This window comes from Eptesicus fuscus, chromosome 4 (assembly GCF_027574615.1).
Source record: "Eptesicus fuscus isolate TK198812 chromosome 4, DD_ASM_mEF_20220401, whole genome shotgun sequence".
Classification (NCBI taxonomy): Eukaryota; Metazoa; Chordata; class Mammalia; order Chiroptera; family Vespertilionidae; genus Eptesicus; species Eptesicus fuscus.
The window spans coordinates 106,524,311-106,545,079 of record NC_072476.1 but is presented as its reverse complement, the minus strand read 5'-3'; the positions used below and the strand labels follow the sequence as shown (position 1 = coordinate 106,545,079).

General features: G+C 44.3%; 1 protein-coding gene across 1 annotated transcript in view; it reads left to right on the top strand.

Annotated features, from left to right (window-relative positions):
- Positions 1-20,769, top strand: part of EGFLAM (EGF like, fibronectin type III and laminin G domains) — a 129,291-nt gene that overhangs the window by 28,931 nt on the left and 79,591 nt on the right. The gene's annotated exons all lie outside the window — the stretch shown is intronic.

Below are 20,769 nucleotides of genomic sequence, written 5' to 3'. Positions count from 1 at the left end.
GCATCACTTCTGTGGTATTCTTGCCCAAAATGTGTAATCTCGATCTAATCATGAAAACAGCCAAATGGAGGGATAGTCTACAAAATAACTGACTAGTACTTTTCAAAAGTGTTAAAGTCATGAGAGATAAGGAAAGATTTAGGAATTATTGTAGATTGGAGGATATTAAGAAGACATAACAATTTAATGCAATATGGGATCCTGAATTGGATTCTAAAATAGAATAAGGATATTTGTGGAAAAATTGGATATTTGTGGCAAAATGGGAATAAGGACTGTAGTTTACTTAATAGTATTGAAGAATGTTATTTTTGTAGATTTTATCATTGTGCTACGATTATGCAAGGTGTTGATACTGGGGGAAGTTTGGGAAAGGTTATACAGGAACCCTACTATTTTGCAAATTTTCTGTAAGTATGAAATTATTTGAAAATAAAATGGTTAACAAAATAAAGGTATAGTTTAAATTCCAGTAGTTTAGGGATTTTATTGTATCATTAGGGTCACCATTTTATAAAATAAAGACCATGATCATCTATTATTTACCTACCAAGAAAGCCCTGGAATTTTAAAAATTCTAATCTCATGGCAATGAATTTTAAATTACACAATTCTGTTTAGCATTAAACTGTCTGTTGGATATTTTCTTTCTTCTGATGCTGCCCTGTGGATTATGGACTTTTTTCTATAGACTAGGCTAATGAACAAGAAATCAAATCAGAAATGGAATTTCAGAACAATTCTGTCCTAACCAAGTTTGCTGGCCTCTCTGAGCCTGTCCTGGCTCTGTAGTAATGACCTGATCTCTAAAGTCACCTTCTCAGGAGAAAAGGCAGTAGGAGCCTTTCATTAGTAAGTATGATTAGCACCAAAGGATTGAGCGTGTTGTTCCCGGGCTCACTATCCAAATGGCAGCAGGAGGTGCTTCCATTATTTCTGGGCTCTGAAAACCTCCCAGCAAAGATTCAGAGCTATTTCTGGGTATTCCCAGCTGCTCCCCATCAGGGTCCAAGGACAATGTTTTCCCAGTGCCTTTCAGCCAGGATCCAGCACCATTCAGCCCAAATCCACATCATCTACATGGAGCATAGACAGCAGCCTGGGGAGAGTGGTGTCTAGAAAACTGAAGTCTTTGAGGGCTAAGGAAGACTCAGGCAGAAAACATGTCCAAGCTTGACAAGATAGGTAACAGAGGAGCTGTTAGGGAAGAAGACAGGGCCAGGGATGGAACTTGCAACCCAGGTATGTAACCTTTGACTAGGAATCGAACCCAAAGCTCTAATCACTGAGCAGCACCAGCCAAGGCTTGAATATTCTTTTAAAGTAACACTGTTAATGCCGGTGGTCTTGATCCAGCATCTAGAAGGGTTCAGAAACCTGGAGAAGGCGCTGTGCATAAATTAAATAAGAGTCCAGAGACGAAACATAATTTTGAAAGGCATCATGGGGAGTCAGACGAGACTTAGCTAAAGGAACTAAGTTCTCCTTGTCTCAGGACCCCTTGCTTTTTATTATCACAATTTGTCCTAAGGCAAGGTGGAGATATACACATCAAAGGGTAGGGTTAGGTACAGAATTCATTGTTAGATTGGGGAATTACCTCTGGCTGTTCAGGTGTTTGGCCAGGAGGAGGCAATAGCATGTAGATTAAGATGCCCTGAGCTGTCTGGCAGCAAGCAATCATTTTATGTGTCCTTTTCAGGTTTGGGGAAATGCCTTTAGCCATTCTCAACAGGCGATAACATATGTAACTCAGCCCTTGTTGAGTCCCAAAGTTCCATCAACCTTTTGATGAAACTCTTGCAATTATGACATGCTGGAATTGGCTTCTGGCACACTGTGGCTGCTGTGTTGAGACTGGGCTATTAGAAGTTAAAAATAGAAACAGGAAACCAATGGGGAGGTCATTTCTGTAATCCAGGAGAGAGAGAGAAGGTGGTGACTCAGTCCAGGGTGTAGCAGTGGAGGTGGGTGGGAAGGGCTTGAGTTGGGGCTACATTTCAAAGATAAGGCCAACAGGATTTCCTGATACATGGATGTAGGGTGTGAGTAAAAGGGAGGAGGCAAGAATAATGCCATGATTTTTAGCCTGGGCAGCTAGAAGGAAGGACTTCCTGTCAATTCAGATGAAGGAGACTGGGGCTGAAGCAGGTTTGATGGCGGTGGGAGGAGCAGGAGTTTTCGATGTGTTACATTTGAAATGCTTGCTAGACACCCAGGTGTCAGGAAAGCAATTGAATATGAATCTGGAGTCTAGAAGAGAGGTCGTGGGCAAAATGCTGGTATTTAAAGCCAAAGGTGGATTTGACTGGCAGTGGAGGGAGTGTAAGTACTAAAACATTAAGAAGTCAAAGCAAAGGAGGAACAAATGGAAGGTTCTGAGAGGGAGTGAGGTAAGCCCAGGAAGCCCCCAGGAGAGCATGGTGTGCTGGAAGCAAAGTGAAGACAGGGTGGCAGGAGGACAAAGGGCAACTGGCGAATGCTACTGATAGATCAAGTGAGGGGGGCGGGGTGGGGGAGCAGAGAACCTGCGCTGGATTTAGCAGAGAGCATTGGTGACTTAGAGAAAGACATTTCAGGAACAGGGTGTGGCTAAAAACCTGCTCCAGATGGGTTAAGGGAAAATGGGGGGAGAGGAGACAGTGAATTTTGATGGCTCTTTGGGGGAGTGTTGCTGCAGAGGGGAGAAAAGAAACGGGTGGTATTTTCCAGGAAAAGGAGAAGCAGGAGAATTTTTTCTAAGATGGGAAAATAACAGTAGGTTGAAATGATGAATAGCTCAGGTCCTTTTAATAGTGTTATGACATCTTCCTGTGCTAGGGGGTCACATAGAAAACCCAATAAAATGTTGCTGCTGGTGTCAGGTGGGGGTTGGAAGAGGTGGAGTGGAACAAGATAAAAATGACATGGGAAGGAAAAGAGAGATAATTGAGGATCGACACATCTTAAATTCTGTGAATCTGGGGAGAACTGGTTATCAGCCACGTCTAGATCAACCCAGCGTCTTGTACCAGGTAAGTTGTCCAGTGCCTACTCTACAGTAGGCATCAATTTTCCTCTTTTCTGACAGCCCAAGGGCTCAGTTTAATTCTGTGATAGAAAGAGACCAGCCTCAACTAGACATATGGACCTCATAAAATAGACGGGGGGATCTTTAGATGATAGTGATGGACTTGGCATAGACCTGAGAGTCAGGCTAGTTGACATTCAAATTTCAGTGTGTCTTGGGCAATGCTGTGTGAACTTGGGCAAGTCTCGGAGCCTCCATTTTCTTATCTACATTGTGAGAACTGTAATAATGACTACCTTAGAGGGTTGTTATAAAAATGCAGTGAAAGAATAAATAGAAATGTTGATATACCTAAAAAAGAAGCCAGTAAATTAGTTCCCTGCACCCTTCTAAAATATAAAATAATTTTATTTGCATCTTAGGTTTGTTTTTCCCTTAACAATTTAGAGGCACTTCTTCAGACTCTTGACATTTCGGACTCTATTTCTTTAAGAAACTTGTTTTTAAGTGTCTGAGAATAAAAAAAGGGAACCTGGAAAGCAAGTCTTTTATCTCCATGTTCAAATAACTGTAACATGGACAATATAGATTTTTCTAACACTTCCCTAAAGCCTGGTAAGAGACAAAGCCTTAGTTATCTAGCTCCAGGGTGATTTTTCTGAACAGGTTGTACATGCTTGAAATGAGGAGTTCATGAGTAATCTCTACGCTTGCTACTCTCTAGCTGTCCTCATGCCCTAATAGCACCAGTTTCAACCGTGAGCTCATTCTAGACTCTTGGACTCCCAGGGCTTAGCAGGTGTCATCCAACTTGGTGTGTACAGCTGCTCGTAAAGAAAGATCAGGCAGGTTTGTCATTCCCATTTTACAGAGGAGGTAAGAAAAGCACTTGCAGGTTGTGTAATTGCAGAAAACATACCCCATTGTCCCTGGGATTTATCCAGAACATTTCTAGGAGATTTTTAAAGGATTTCCCAAAGATAAAAACATTTCCCTAGGCAACTGTGGCATTCTCATTAGTCCTCAATCAGTGAGGAATGAAGGGGGGAGGCAGCTGAGCAGTCGCCTAAGGAGTACTAAGATATCCCAGGGAAGTAAAAGTTTTACTGGAAGTATAAGATGAAGGCAATTGTAGTTACCAGAATGCTCCTCAGAGAGAGTTCTTTATGATTAGAAGATACATTTTGATAAAGATACTTTGGGATGGGATGGATGAGATAAAACCCTCAAGGGGAATTCTTGTTAACAAAAGAGTCCCTGAAATTCCCTGTAAGGAGATGGATCCAGGTATCTTCAGGGCTTCTAAGTTTTGCTGAGTGAGCCATGCAAGCCTGGGCCTGAGCTGAATTGCTGGGCAATACAGCTGAAGCTGAAGCCTATGTATTGATCATCCTTCTTCACGGCTCCCCGGGCAGTGCGCAGCGGTATGGGTACCACACTGAAAACTGAGTACACAGGATGCCGAGACCTCCAGTCTTCCTTACTCATCTCCCATATTGTTGGCAGACAGACTCCCCCTTTCAGGTCAGATACTGGAGGATCCCTCTCTGGGATTTGACCAGCCTAAGAAGAATGACTTAACAATATCGTCATTAAAAACTGTTCCCACAGCGACAGTCAAGTTCACAGTCAAGGAGCCCCACTAACACCCACAAGTTTACAATGAGCTTTTTATTCCTCAATATCTAAATGTGAGCAGATAATCATGGCTTTTCAGGCATCTAAAGGATGTCTAACATGAAAGATAGAAACCAAAATTATACCACAGAAAGGCGCACTTGGAAGAAAGAGGGTCTATGAGAAGGAAAACTATGTACTAGTAAAAGAAACACATCAAAAAAGTACTCACTCAGATCCTGAGAGATAAAATATTGCCACCATTGCAACCATGAGAGATGAGCAGGATCGTATATAAAAGGAAATACTAACCAGAGGGGCGGGGAGCGAGGAATAAAAAAAAGAAAAAAAAAAGAGCTCTGGGATTTTGCTAATATGATACCAGAAATTAAAAATTCATTATAAAGATTAAAAAGAAAGTTGGAGAAATCTTTTGGAAAGTAGAGCAAAGAGAAGGCAAAAAGGAAAGAAAAGATAAGAAAAGTAATGCCCATTCCAGGACATTAAATGTCCAAATGACGGGCATTCTACACGGAAGCACGGGGAGGGGGGACCCCCACAGAGGGCACTCACTCACCAGACACTGGGTGGGCACGGCTGTCCTGGTGGGCAGCAGCCTGAGCAGTAATCAGAACAGTCGGACTTGCAGAGATCTTTGGTGTTGGCTAGTTCATCGCGGCATCCCTAGAACGGAAGTAGAAATAAACCTACGAAATTATTATTTGGTTTGTAAAAGTCTAGGCCTAGTGAACAGAAATCTTTTTTGAATCACCACAATTTTTTGAAAAGACAGCATCACTTTGAAGGGCCAGCAAATTATTAGTCAATCCACAAATCTAAGTTCAACATAAAGTCTGTTGGGAATATCTTTTCTGAGACAGTGGACCCAGCAGAAAACCCGTTTGAGGCCTGATGGCTACCTAGTTTAGGCTGAAGTTCTGGTTGGTGGTGGCCTGGCCGCTAGGCTCACGGGGAAGCCAGGGCCAGTCCCCAATGCCTGCTTTTAAAGCTCCATATTCAGGGCCATCTCATGGAATTGCATTGCTGCTATTGCCGCTATTCTATAATGTATATTCGTTTTTGCTTTCACGTAACTCTATTTATTCTGCTTACATACGCACTGAAGTTACACTGCTGCGTTTACATTATTTCTCAGGCCCGTGAGGAAAGTCACCTTGGGCTGGTCTGTCCCAGCGAGCCCTGCTGCCCTGTGGGTATTCATGCGCAGTGTTGGTACCATAGCGCACACGCCAAGGTTGCAGCTGATGGTGTGTGAAGGCTTATCTCTCAGCCTCGACCCCTGGTTGCACTTGCCTCATCCCTCTCACTCCTCTGATCCAACAGGAAAAGGGGACAGACACCCTGTCCACCATCAGACAGTAAATTCAACTCTTTGCAGGGGCAGGTCAAGTCCAGTCTGCCTGTCACTTTAATGAATGGTATCCCCAACACTACACAGTAACACCCAATGCCTCCACACCCCACAACACAGCCCCCAACTGCTGAACTCTCTCTCCTACTTGGAACCAGGGGTTTGTCACTAATGTCATGTTATATGCAGCATCCATCTGTGTTTTTTGTTTTGTTTTGCTTTTAATTTTTTTTCTGTTTTAATGGAAGCAAGAATGGAAATAAAGACATCTACAAAATATTGCAATGCATTTACACTCCCCTCTCACTAAGCTCCTTATCAAATCATGAACTTGGAGCAAAGTTAGCAAGTCTAGAATTGCAGATCCATTCAACGCATGCTTTCTTAACTAAGGAAAAGGGGGCTGCAGAGGGAAAAGGAGGAAAGTCTGAACCTGACAGGGCATGGCTCAGTGAGCCACGGTGAGGAGTTCGCAGGAGCCAATACTATTAGAGCCTCGAGGGGGCCGCATGTGTGAGGACCACAGGATGGACACTAGCGGGGACATCTTCCCTGGAACAAGAGCTCGTTCCAAGTGTTTTAGCAGATCTGGGAGACCTGCTCTGCACTTCTCCAGCTCTTACTCCTCCAAGTCCCTGAACAGGGTACTCTCGTCATTTCGCTAAGTCTGTTGGGCTCTGAGGTTGCTCTCTGCCAAGTAGCAGAGTGGCCAAGAGCTGTGGCCTCTGGGGCCAGACAGCGGAGCCCAACTCCTGCCGTCACTTACTAGCAGTACAGTTTGTGCCACGGTTTCCTCATCTGTGAAATGGGAATGGTAATAACACCTCCTGCATGTGAGTATTGTGAGGATTAAATGAGTTACACGTATTATGTACTGAGTTAAATCGCTCAGATCCGAGTGAAATGTAAGGGCTCAAAACATCAGTTAGAATTATTCTTTATTTTCATATGAGGATGTTGCACACCCCTATCTCCTTCTTCATACTTTTCCCCCTTCTCTAGGAATTTCTTTGTTTGAATGTTATAAATTAACCACTAAAAAGAGAAAAATAATTTTTTCCTAATGTCTTACATAAAATGTCAAATTTTCCCGAACGTGTTACATAAATTTAAGGCCATTATCATCTACCCTTCTGGCCTGAATTTGCAGACAGTGTTCAAACAAAGCACAAGGTTGAAAATGTCGTGACATTGACTTAAGATTTCAATCTCATAGGCATTTTATCTGACGTGCCCCATTTAAACCCAATTTGGCCAATAAACTCTTTCCTTCTCTCCAAGAACTGTTCACGTGTGAGAACTACTGCAGAATGACCACCTCAGGTGTCATTCTGTGCCAGAAAGCTGTGATGGGGAGGCTCCTTCCAGAGGTGGCCAGATGTGGGTCAGCTTGCTTTCCCACTGCTCCCCACCCCACCTGGCCCCTTGCCTTTCTCTCTCCTACTTGGAACCAGGGGTTTGTCACTAATGTCATGTTATATGCAGCATCCATCTGTGTTTTTTGTTTTGTTTTGCTTTTAATTTTTTTCTGTTTTAATGGAAGCAAGAATGGAAATAAAGACATCTACAAAACATTGCAATGCATTTACACTCCCCTCTCACTAAGCTCCTTATCAAATCATGAACTTGGAGCAAAGTTAGCAAGCCTAGAATTGCAGATGCTGAGGAAGGAAAGCCAAAAAGGAGGAGAAACAGAAGGAAGGGATGGCGTGGACATTCAACACATACTTTCTTAACTAAGGAAAAGAGGGCTGCAGAGGGAAAAGGAGGAATGTCTGGGAACTGTATGTACTAGTGAACCAGACAGTTTGCCCAGTGGTTAGGAAGGGGTGGAGGGGCAGACTTGGCATGCCTGAGTTCACAGACAAGCTCCTTTCTTGCTAGTCCTGTAACTACAGTCCCTTAACATTCTCAAAGCCTCAGTGTTCTCATCTGTCAAATGGTCTTCATGGGTTGTTGCAAGAGTTAAATGTCATAATCACTGTAGAATTACAAGCACTGGCTTTAGAGCCTGTCTGTCTTGGTTCACATCTTGGCTCCATCACAGACTCACCAGCTGTGTGGTTTTGGAAAAGTCACTGTATCTCTCTGTGCCTCAGATTCTTATCTGTAAAGTAGGGATAATAATGACACTTAATGACAGGATGATATATGGGGTCAGTCAGAGCATACCTGGCAGCTAGATGTGTTAGATGTTATTCCGCCTTTAGTTGTAGGTGCTTCTGCCTTGATTTTGTAAAGTACCCAACATGACACCTGACTCAGTCAATCCTCAGTTATTATTATCAACTAGAGGCCCAGTGCACGAAATTCGTGCTGGGGGGCGGGGGGAGTGTCCCTTAGCCCAGCCTGCACCCTTTCTAATCTGGGACCCCTCGAGGGATGTCCAACTGCCCTCTCACAATCTAGGACTGCTGGCTCCCAACTGCTCACCTGCCTGCCTTCCTGATTGCCCCTAACCGCTTCTGCCTGCCAGCCTGATAACCCCCTAATTAGCCACTCCCCTGCCAGCCTGATTGATGCCTAACTGCTCCCCTGCCAGCCTGTTTGCCCCTAACTGCCCTCCCCTGCAGTCCTGGTCACCCCTAACTGCCATCCCCTGCAGGCCTGGTCACCCCTAACTGCCCTCCCCTGCAGGCCTGGTCCCCCCCAACTGCTCTCCCCTGCAGGCCTGGGTCCCCTGCAACTGCCCTTCCCTACAGGCTTGATTGCCCCCAACTGCCCTCCCTTGCAGGCCTGGCCCCTCCCAACTGCCCTCCCCTGCTGGCCATCTTGTGGTGGCCATCTTGTGTCCACATGGGGGCAGGATCTTTGACCACATGGGGGCAGCTATCTTGTGTGTTGGAGTGATGGTCAATCTGCATATTACTCTTTTATTAGATAGGATAGAGGCCTGGTGCATGGGTGGGGGCCAGCTGGTTTGCCCTGAAGGGTGTCCCGGATCAGGGTGGGGGTTCCCTTGGGGCATGGGGCGGCCTGGGCGAGGGGCCTGTGGTGGTTTGCAGGCCAGCCATGCCCCCCGACGACCCAAGCGGAGGCCTGGTATCTGGGATTTATTTATCTTCTATAATTGAAACTTTGTAGCCTGGAGTGGAGGCTTAGGCTGGCCAGGGCTGCAGAAGCTTGGCTTCCTCCATCGCCAGGGGCAACCCTAGCCTCCTGCTCTCTCCAGCTCCATGGCTGCTGCCATTTGTGTTGGGATTTATTTATCTTCTATAAATGAAACTTTGTAGCCTTGAGTGGAGGCCTAGGCCATCAAGGGCAGGTGGAAAGCTTGGCTTCCTCCATTGCCGGGGAAATCCAAGCCTCCCTCCTGCTCTCTCCCATCTTAGTTGGGTTTATTTGCATATTTGCTCCTGATTGGCTGGTGGGTGTGGCTTGTGGGTATAGCAGAGGTATGGTCAATTTGCATATTACTCCTTTATTAGATTGGATCATTAAGATGCTCACTTATCTCTCATAAAAGTAATATGCTCTTTATAGAAAATTTAAACATCTGGGAAAGTAGAAAGAAAAATTAATCATTTTGAGCCACCTTCAATAAACTTTTGCTGATTTTTTTCGGGGTTTTGCTCGGTACAACTTTGTATTGTATGTACATGCATTTTGTAGACTGCCTTGTTTCCATAACATCCTAACAGAAGCCTCTCCCCATGTTATTATAAGCTCTTTGTAAACATCATTTTAATAATTTCAATGATAGGCCATTGATTACATATACATTCATTTACTTAAACATTCTTGCCTGAATTCATGTTTGTTTGTTTTAAAATATTTTATTCATTTTTTTAGAGAGAGGAAGAGATGGAGAGAAAGAGAGAGAGAGAGGGAGAGGAGGAAATGCTGCATACAAAATGATGTATGCCCTCCTCCTCACCCCACACCAGGGATTGAACCACAACTTGGGCATGGGATGATGCTCCAACCAACTGAGCCACACCGGCCAGGGCTCATGTGGTTTTTAATTTTTTGGTATATTGAGATGAACATGCTTGTGCATAAGACTTTTTCTCCCATATCTGAGATTATTTCCTTAGAATACATTGTGAGAAGTACAAGTATTAGTAGTATATATTCAAAAGTCTTCATACGTTACCCAATTACTTTTCAAAAGAGTTATATCAAGTAAAACTACAATCAAAATATATAAAAACACATCCTTTGGTTTTGGTTTTATTATTTTTAAAACCTTATTTTAATTTATAGATAAGCAATGACCCTGAGGGTTGCAGTAAGTTGTACTTTAATATTCATGTGTTTTGAGTATTTTTCTGTATGTGGATTTTTAAGCTATCTTTTCTAGTCTGTTCATGCCCTTTATCCATTTTTCTCTATAAACTGTAAAATGTTCCTGTTGAATTTTGTATGAGTTCTTTATACATTAAATGATACCATTTTTTTCCTGTCTGTAAATATTTGTCCCCAGGCTATATTTTATCTTCTGTTGTTGTTTTGACAGGAAGGAATGTTTTGTTTTTAATTTGTTGGGTAACCTGTTTATTTTGTGTATGATTTGTTCTATTAACAAAAACTTAAAAGTAAACATCCTGGGGTGATTGGAGTGAAAGGGGGAGAGTCTTCTTGTTTTATGGTTCATAAATAAAAATTCCTCTAATTCTTTAATCCATCCAGAGTTAAGTTATGTTGGTGTGTGGTATGAATTAAGGCTTGAGATTGATTTTCTCTTCTAATTTGCTAACCAACTGTTCTGTCATCTGTGGAATAATTCTTCCATTCCCCATTGATCCCAGATACCTCTCTAATCATAAATTAAGTTTTTTTTAATCCATTCTAGGGCTATCTGTTCTTTCCTATTGATCTGCCTGTTCATTTCTATGCCAATACCATGGTGTTTTAATTATAGTTAAAGGATATTTTAAGTCCACTATTTCAAGAGAGAGGCCCAGCAGAGCCAGAAAAATTATGTGAATGTGAGGATATGGGCAATAGATACTTACAAATGCCTAATAGTCTTCTTTTCCTTGCCCTTCCTTGGGACCTGAACATGTCACAGCGTGACTGGTATTTGTGGAAAGGAGATACTCGGTGATGTAAAAGGCCTCCCACGCATTAGCTCCCCTGGACACAGCTTAGGTGGGTACCGCTGTCCTTTGCCTCTGCCTCTGCTTTCTCTGTGTTCCACATGAATCCCTCCCCCCACCCCCACAACCAAGGAATAGTATCTTTTCTCACACCTTTGACGGGTTGCTAATGTTCATCTATGATGTTGGCATCTTGAGCTCAGGTGAGGTCATGTGACTATCTCTGCTCAATGAAGGTGAGTGGTAGTGACATGTGTCCCTCCTGGGAAGAAGCTTGAAGAACCAGTACACAGTGCACCAGGCTCCATTAGCCTGAGCCCCGCAGTGGGGAGAGCATGGAGGAGAATTGGAGCCTCAGCAATTTTGCAGAATGAATGACAAATTAATCGTTATTGTTGTAAGCCACTGTGTTTGGGGGTCATATATTACAGTGACATGACCTAGCCTGCCCTGACTGAGAGCAAGTGTCAGGATATGTCACTGTTGGTCTGACATGAGCATGGGCTGATGGACATGCACACCGGCCAGGACACCATGGGAGTGCACCCGGCATGATTGCTAGCCTGGTACTTCAGTCAAGTCTTATCACCCCGTCTCTTTAAGGTGACTTTGCATATCTCAAATCTCATTTACTGGGCATTGATTTTCTAACTTAGATTTTATAGTCCTTAGTGATGCCAGCCCCTCTTCTCTGTTACCAAGGACATGCTTTGCTGTGCTGGGCAGTTGACAACTTCATATTTTATTGTTTCCACTATATTTATCTTCTCTCCTCATTGAGATCATAAGTCCTGTAGTCATGGTCAGTGTTGCTGCTATTTCTGTCGCTTCACAGACTATAACGCCGCCCTGGGCCTGCCTGCCTTCATCTGAGAATGTGTGTTATGTACATTTTATATTTTTCAAGCCTGCGTGTGAGGTGTTCCCACTGTGCTTTGTTACTTAATCCTAAGACCTTATTGCTCCTAACTGAACAGACCTGCACAGGTGACCAGGGACGAGAAGCATCAGAGCGGGAGAAGGATTTTGTTGTCCTCACCAAGAGGGGGGATGGGAAAGTCTAATGATCACAAGCCTTGGTTTCTGGAGTCCAGCCGCCCTGGATTTCTAGCTCCACTTATGAGGTATTGTGATAGGGACAACCTATTGGATCTCTCTCAGCCTCAGTTTACTCATCTGTAAAATGGGGTTCTTTGTAGAGATTGGATGAGAAGATATGTGTAAAGTGCTTAAGCACAGATTAAAGTAGTTATTTTTATTCGTCTTTATTACTAGGTTAGCCCAGATGTCTCTGGGGTCCCCTCGTTCCTAGCTGGTTGATTAAATTTGGCACGATGTTCCCTGCCTTATTCCTCAAGGCTTTGGAGTTGTCCTCAGTTCCTGGTCTGTCTCCATCACCTTGGAATAGCTCCTTACCTGCTCTCCTTCTCAGAGTTCTCACCCCTGAAACAGGACAATATCAGTACCTATTTTACAGAGTCGTTGTGAGGATTGGTGAATCAATACATCCAAAGCCTCTAGAACAATGCCTGACATATAATGAGCAGTCAGTAAGTTTTCACTGTTGTTATTCTCCATTTCCACATTTTGTAAGTTTGGCAATTTTGATTGAGTATTAGTCATCCGTTCTCTCCATCTTGCAGGCTCAGTTCCATTACATCCTGCTGCCTTCCAAAGCCCACGTTCCCATTACCTGCCCCTCACTAACCCCTGAGCCTCCTTGAGACCTAAGGTCTAATTCAGCGGCTCCTGCTATTTCTCTTCTGGGGAGTAGCCTTGCCAGGTCAGTTTGCCCCCAATCCTAAATCTGGGAAAATAAAATTTCCCCATTTTCTTATGTTACCATTTAAGATGCTACTAAGAAAGGGTGGAGGGCAAGGCAAGACTTGCCGTCTTGGTCCAAGGGCAGAATAAAGGGATATGCAGGTGATAGTATTTTTGCCAGCATTTTACTGTCCCATGGAGCAAATTTTTTCCCATCCGCTACAGTTCCAACAGTTCTTCCGTCATATGATCCTGGAAGTGATTGAAAATATCTATTTTGGGTGGAATTTCTACTGCTGGGATGAAATCCTGGCTATTCCATTTTCTGTCATATTGAACATGTTAATAATTGTCTTCCCTCAGTCTCCTCATGTAAGTGGATATGATGTCACCTACCTTGCAGAACTGTTGAAAGAATTAAAAGGAGTAACTTACAGCCCTCGCCAGTTTGGCTCAGTGGGTAGAGTGTCAGCCTGCAGACCAAAGAGTCCCAGGTTTGATTCCAGTCAAGGGCATGTACCTTGGTTGCAGGCTCTTCCCCAACCCGGGCCCTGGTTGGGGCACGTGCAGGAGGCATCCAATCGATGTGTTTCTCTCACATCGATGTTTCTCTCTGTCTTTCCCTCTCTCTTCCACTCTAAAAATCAATGGAAAAATATCCTTTTTTTTTTTTTAATAAATCAATGGAAAAATATCCTTTAATAAATCAATGGAAAAATATCCTTTTTTTTTTAATAAAAAAAAAAGTAACTTACACAATGGTAGGCCAGTTATGTGTAGCCAAGAGTTACAGATATCAGGAATGCGGCAAAGGATCACCTTGTTAATCCATGAGTGAGTGAGAATACAACCGCCTGGGGTGGGAATTCCATCCTTTCGCCAAGCCTCACCTGGCCTGGGGGTCTGCAGGTGGCAGGGAGAGGAATCTCTTTCCTGTTTGCCCAAACAGGTCCTATGGTCTTGGGGCTGATGGAATGGGCTCTGTCTGTAAAATGCTGAAGACCGCCAGGCTTTGAGATGATGGTCAATAAATTGCAGTCATTATCATCCTTAGCCCATCCATATGCCGAAACTATGAGCCTGCTGTTCTTAAAGTTACCAGCATTTTGAGAAATGGCGGTGGTTGGTTTAGTTTCCATTTTTAAATGACTGTTCGTCTCTGTTCCCTGAAGGATAAGAAACCGTAAGCCTTTGGTGGTTTAAAACAAGCTTACGCAGCTTGTTGACCATGAAGCTTCATGTGCCACTAACTCAGTGCTTTGCCAGGAAGGAGCCACAGGTGAAGGTTTGGCAAAATTGGCAAAATGCTTCTTGCTGCCGTCCTGCAAATTGCAGAGGCCAGATTCCGGCCCAGCACAAGGGAAGGGGGAAGCTGCTCCTAAATCAGATGTAGCCTAGGCACCCCGCCCAGATGTGCTACCCTATGGTATGGGGGGTGGGGGTAGGTGGGGGAGGGTTGGCAGGAGGAAACAAGAGGAACCCAGCCCCGAGAGGACAAGAAAGAGCGAGAGCGGCCCTCAGCAGTGAGTTCCTGTGGCTGCTCAGCCGCTGCAAGCGGCAGTGAGGGATGCGATCGGCTCTCTGTGGTTGACTTTCAGGCTGGGGACAGGTGCGTTCCAGGCAGGAGGCAGCCTTGCCCTGTCGGAGGAGCCCTGCCTGAGAGAACAAGGCTCTCCTGCTGGATTATGATGACAAAACTACATTTTTTCTTCAGTGGTTTTACTGTGAGATTAATTTCAGATTTATAGAGGAGTTGTAGCAATCACATAGAGTTTCCATAACTCAGCTTCCCCTCATGTTAGCATCCTACATCGCCAGGGTACACTCATCCAAACCACGGTATTAATATTGGTACATGCCAGTAACTAGAGCAGCGGTCGCCAACCTTTCGGACCTCACGGACCACCAGTGGTCCGCAGACCACCGGTTGGCAACCGCTGAACTAAAGGACAGTCCTCCCTCAAAGTTTATCAGTCTGTCTACAGATGTGTCTTTTTCTATTTTAATATCTAACCCAGGGAAGCACACTGCATATTTTTGGTCCTATCTCCTTAGTCTCGGTCTGCGGCAGATTGTCTGTCTTTGTCTTTCATGTCCTCGGCACTTTTGAAGAGTATTCGTTAATTATTTTGTAGCTTGTCATTCAATTTGAGTTTGTCTAATATTTTCTAAAGATTAGACTGCGGCTGTGTATTTTTGGCAGGAACACCAGACAGATGAAGTGTCCTTCCCGTCTCATCATGAACAATATCAACATGGCTCCCCACTGGTGATGTCAACCTTGATCATTGGTTAAAGTGGTGGATAGCAAGTTTCTCCATGAATGCTACCATTTCTCCTTTTCATACTCAGTTTGTTAGAAGTGAATCACTAAATCCAGCCCACACTCAGGTGAGGGAAGTTAAGTGCCATCTCCTAGGACAGCGATTTTCAACCTTTTTCATTTCATAGCACACATAATTACTGAAATTCTGTGGCACAGCAAAAAATGGTATATTTCTTGCCACTCTGACAAAAGAAATGGTATAATTTTGATTCATTCACACTGGACAGCTATTGTTGTGTTGACTGTTGTCATTTTTTTATTTGACAATCTAAGGGAAAAGAGGTCAGTGTCCCTGACAAAATAGTCAGGTATTGCATGTTTTAAAAATTCTTGCGGCACACCGGTTGAAAATCGCTATCCTAGAGGAAGAAAATAAAATAAGTTGTGGACATGTGTTAAAATCACCACAATAATTAGTAAATATTTTTGATGAAATGCTTTGAGGCTATGCAAATATTCTCTGTATTAAAGCTCCCCCCACTGGGGTTTTTATTGGTCCATGGATTTTGTCTGCAGCAATGATCACTGTGGTGTTCTCATAGTGATGCTCTCTTTCCACACAAGGACCCTCATTGTGGTCACATTCTCTGGGCTATTGGACAGCATGGAGAGCTGCATTAGGACATAAGAGAGAGGGGGGAATTAAAGATGTTCCCAGGTTTTGGACCACGGGGAATATGGGAGAGGAGGAGATTTGGAGACTGAGGATGATGGTTTCCATCTGGGACGTTTGGAGTTTGGGGTGTGTGAGCCATCAAGGCTGAGAAGACCAGTTAGACATCCACGTGGAACTTACTTGCAAAGGTACATTTTGTTGGTGCCTGGGGATGCTGATGCCGTGGGACTGAATGAGATCACTTGGGAAAATGGGACTCACAGTGGGGCTCAGAGAGGGGTAGGTGGGGAGTTCAAAAGGACACCCACATACTGATTTGTGCAGAAACTCACAATTGATTCAATAAGCTAACAAACTATGAGATGTGATATTTTCTCTCCTTCTATCCTGATAAATGTATTTTCATCATTATCTGGAAGACCACATTCAAATTTGGATTGCTCAGACTCCTTGAACTTCCACTTGAAAAGAGGCGACGTGAAGACAACTGGCCGCTGAGCCCTGGCCTGGTGCATCCCTTGGTCTGCCCTTCACTGAGGGAGCTCCTGGGTTTGGATGTAGACACCTCAGCCTGCAAGCTCTGTCTATCACCCATCCTGGCAAACTGCAATCCATTGGCCACCCCTGCCCCTGAGGGTACATGCTCTAACAGCATGGTCACGCTCAGAAGGACAGACCCAAAGAAGTCCAGGAAATAGGCTCAGGACTCTCTGGGTAGGGAATCTGGAGTCTTGGGTATTCAGGGTAGTGGTCTACAAGTTGAGGGGGATGGGTCTAGGATTCTCAGCAGGCATGTCCTCTTGGTCTGGGATGCCACACTCCGGCCACGGGGAGTGGTTAGCCTGAAGTGGTGGGTTACATTCTACAGTTACACTCTGGAGTGTTGGTGGATCACTCCCTGGAATTATAGTCTGGAGTGTTGGATCACTCTGGAATTATACTCTGGAGTGTTGGTGGATCACTCTGGAATTATACTCTGGAGCAGTGGTCGGCAAACTCATTAGTCAACAGAGCCAGATATCAACAGTACAACGATTGAAATTTCTTTTGAGAGCCAAAAACCTACTTCTGCACATGGGCCACGAAGTTTCAATCACACTGTACGTGTGCGCCTGCACGTGGTATTTTGTGGAAGAGCCACACTCAAGGGGCCAAAGAGCCGCATGTGGCTCGCGAGCCATGGTTTGCTGACCACTGCTCTGGAGTGTTGGTGGATTACTCTGGAATTATACTCTGGAGTGTTGGTGGATTACTCTGGAATTATACTCTGGAGTGTTGGTGGATTACTCTGGAATTATACTCTGGAGTGTTGGTGGATCACTCTGGAGTGTTGGTGGATTACTCTGGAGTGTTGGTGGATCACTCTGGAATTATACTCTGGAGTGTTGGTGGATTACTCTGGAATTATACTCTGGAGTGTTGGTGGATTACTCTGGAATTATACTCTGGAGTGTTGGTGGATTACTCTGGAATTATACTCTGGAGTGTTGGTGGATTACTCTGGAATTATACTCTGGAGTGTTGGTGGATTACTCTGGAATTATACTCTGGAGTGTTGGTGGATTACTCTGGAATTATACTGTGGAGTGGTGGACCATTCTCTGGAATTACACTCTAGAATTACACACTGGAGTGGTGGATTTCAAAAGGAAACATAATTGTGATGTGAACTCTACCCCCTGAACCCCCCAAATGCAGCTGGCAGGGCTCTGGAAAACACTTCGTGTTGCTCCTCAGTGTCTGAGAATTTCTGGAATCCCTGGGTAATTGGAACAAACACTGGCCTGTGTCTTAAAGTCACATTTTTACTCCCGCCTTGAAGGCATCACCTTGGAAGTGGCCCTAGTGGCAGATGTGTGGTTACATATTCATAGCGCTACTTTAGTAATAATGGTTGGAGCAAACTTCAAAAAGATGGAAATAAGGTGTTTTTTTTCCCCTATTCAGAATTTCCCGACTATTTTTAGTTAGTCTGGGCACTTTCCAGTGCATCAGTGAATATAACTTGGTTCATTCCGTGAAAATCAAATAACTAAAAAGCTAGCAATGTATTTCTGTCACAGATGATATTTTTATTTGCATTTTGAAGTGTTTTTATGAATTGGATCATAAAACTAATTGAATCGGAGATGAATTTTGCTCAGGAAGTTGAAGTATTTTATGAAACACAATTACCATAAGAAACTGGCCTAATTATTCAGAGTTTTCTGGTATAAAAACCTAATACAGTTTTGAAAGCCCTCCAAAGAAGAGAGCCCAGGAATACAGCTCCCTCCTGGCAAAGAAACACTCTGTCTTTCTCTATCTCTTAAGAAGTATAGCTTTAGCTTACGAGAACACAGCTCCAGGACATATTGTGTAAATGCATCATACTGGTTTTAAAGGCTAAAAACTAGCCTTCTAGTGTGTAATATATTTCTCTGTCATTGCAACCATTGTTGGTTAAATATGATTGTTGTTCTGCATCTAACTGCTTAAACCTTGTTCCGTCCACATGTCAGTGGTCTACTACTTTGATTTTTTTAATATTGAGGAAGCACTGGTATCCCAGAAGACCTCAATGCTATAACATTTATCAAAGCTTTTTTGCTTCATTCAGACTTTTTGGAAAATGCAGCTGGGGCTTGGCTGGTCCAAAGATTAGACTTTTCTCCTGGAGGCTCAGAAATTGTAGAGATGTGTGAAGAGTTAGTTTCACTCTCATCTTTCACTCGGGTAGCTGGAAAAGATTTGGGGGAATACTTTGGCTCACCCCATTAGGACCACAAAGATGTCTCCTAAGCTGACATCAGTCGATGTTGGCAAGAAATGGCTTGATGTCAGCTTAGGAGACATCTTTGTGAGTCTCTGGCCTTCTGGTCCTCTACCCTTCCCTGCCTGGACTCTATCTCGGGGGTCGGGAGGGTAAGGAGGGTGTTGGGCAGGAGGCACTTACTGTCTTACTCTTGCCTTTAGCCTACCCTGTTCTATAAATAGGCCAATAATTGTACCATCTGTGGATAAGCAGTGTGCTTGGTCTGCAAATACAGCTTCAGAGCGCCCCCAGCTGGAGACGTGCCCTACCCTCAAGGGCATTTCAAACCAATACACCAGGAGAAAGATGCAGTGCTCCCTAAGCAAATGTGCCTTCAGACTAGGCCTCTGTGCTTCCTTCCAAGCAGAGGGCCACTCATGCACCCCTCCTACTCACAAGTGTGAAAACCACCAGTCCTTGGGCCCCAACAACCTTAGTGTTGCATTCAACCACTTTGCAGGAAAAAAGGTTTCATTTGGTTTTCTAACACATGTTCCCCAGAGGGCGTGCAGGCTGTAGGGGCTGCGGGAAGGGAACTATCTCTTAGGATCCAGAAAGGTCAGAGAAACCAGCGGGGAAGTCTTGACCAACGGCCAACAGGTTCCACTGTGCACACAGCTCTGACCAGTGGTAGTGTTGCTCCAGGCACCGGGTTGAAGAGGATTCTGAGTGAATAGGAGAGGATGGGTACCCTGTGGTGTTTGATGTTGAGGGTGAGAGGTTTCTGGAAGCCATGGTGGATGGTGAGGTTGTTTATCAGGACACCGATTACCGGAGAGGCTCAGATTGAAGAGAAAGATGATGAATTCAGTTTTGATGTGTTGACTTTGAGGGCCCAGGTGACATCTGGGTCCACTTGGCAGTTGGGTACATAGGCCTGCCCCTCTGAACGGGAAGGCTGGGCTGCAGAAATAGATTGGGGAGCCACCAGCATATATGTGGTAGCGACTGGCAGGGATGAGAGCACCCAAGTAGAGGGCGTAGTGGGAACTGAGAAGAGGAGGTTGGGCAGAACCACCCAGAACACCAACCTTAAGGAGTGGAAAGAGGAAGAACATCTCTATCTTGTTTCTCACTGTCTCAGCCTTTTGTCCCACAAGGGTTATCTATTCTCTACATCCTTGTCACAGTTATCTCCTGTCTTTTTTATAATAACCACTAGAGGCCCGATGCACGAAATTCGTACAAGAATAGGCCTTCCTTCCCCCTGGCTGCCGTCACCAGCTTCCCTCTGGCACCTGGGACCCGGGCTTCCCTCCAGCCCCCGGCAGGCACCTGGGACCCAGGCTTCCCTCGCAGCCCTGGTTTCATCTGGAAGGATGTCCGGAAGGACGTCCAGTCTGATTAGCATATTACGCTTTTATTATTATAGATTCTAACAGGTGTGAGTCGTTGTGGTTTTTGACTTGCATTTCCCTGATGATTAGTGATATTGAGCACCTTTTCATGTGCCTGTTGGCTATTTGTATGTTTTCTTTAGAAAATTGTCTATTTGGATCCTTTGCCCATTTTTAAATTGGATTATTTGTACTTTGCTGTTGAGTTGTCTGAATTCCTTTTACATTTTGGGTAATAATCCCTTATCAGATATATGGTTTGCAAATATTTCTCCAATTTTATTGCTTCTAAATTGATCTGAAAATCAAAATAATAATAATAAATACAGCATCTTATAAATATTAGTTATTTTCGGAAAAAATAGTCTTCCAGTTGGTATGTGGGGACATAGGAGCAAGTCTATGTGAAGGCAGCATCTCAGAGCACTGGGCTTCCCCACCAGCTCGAGTTTATAATCTTCACGAAGACGTGAAGCCAGGATTCTGGTCATGTGCCCCTCACTCCTCCCCTGGATGTTGTGAGACCTGGCTGGGCCATTCACTTCAAGTCTCATTAGCCCTGTGGCAATGATCCTCTAGCTTCCACTATGAAGAATCCAAGGGGACAAAGTTGTGTGACATCACTTAGAATCAGAACTGTCCTAAGGAGCCAGGGTTTAAAACTGGAAATATATCCTATATAATAAAACGCTAATATACAAATCGACTGAACAGTGGAACAACTGGTTGCTGTGACATGCACTGACCACCAGGGGGCAGACGCTCAATGCAGGAGCTGCCCCTGGTGGTCAGTGCACTCCCACAGGGGGAGCGCTGCTCAGCCAGAAGCCAGGCTCAAGGCTTGCAAGCACAGCAGCAGTGGTGGGAGCCTCTCCCGCCTCCACGGCAGCG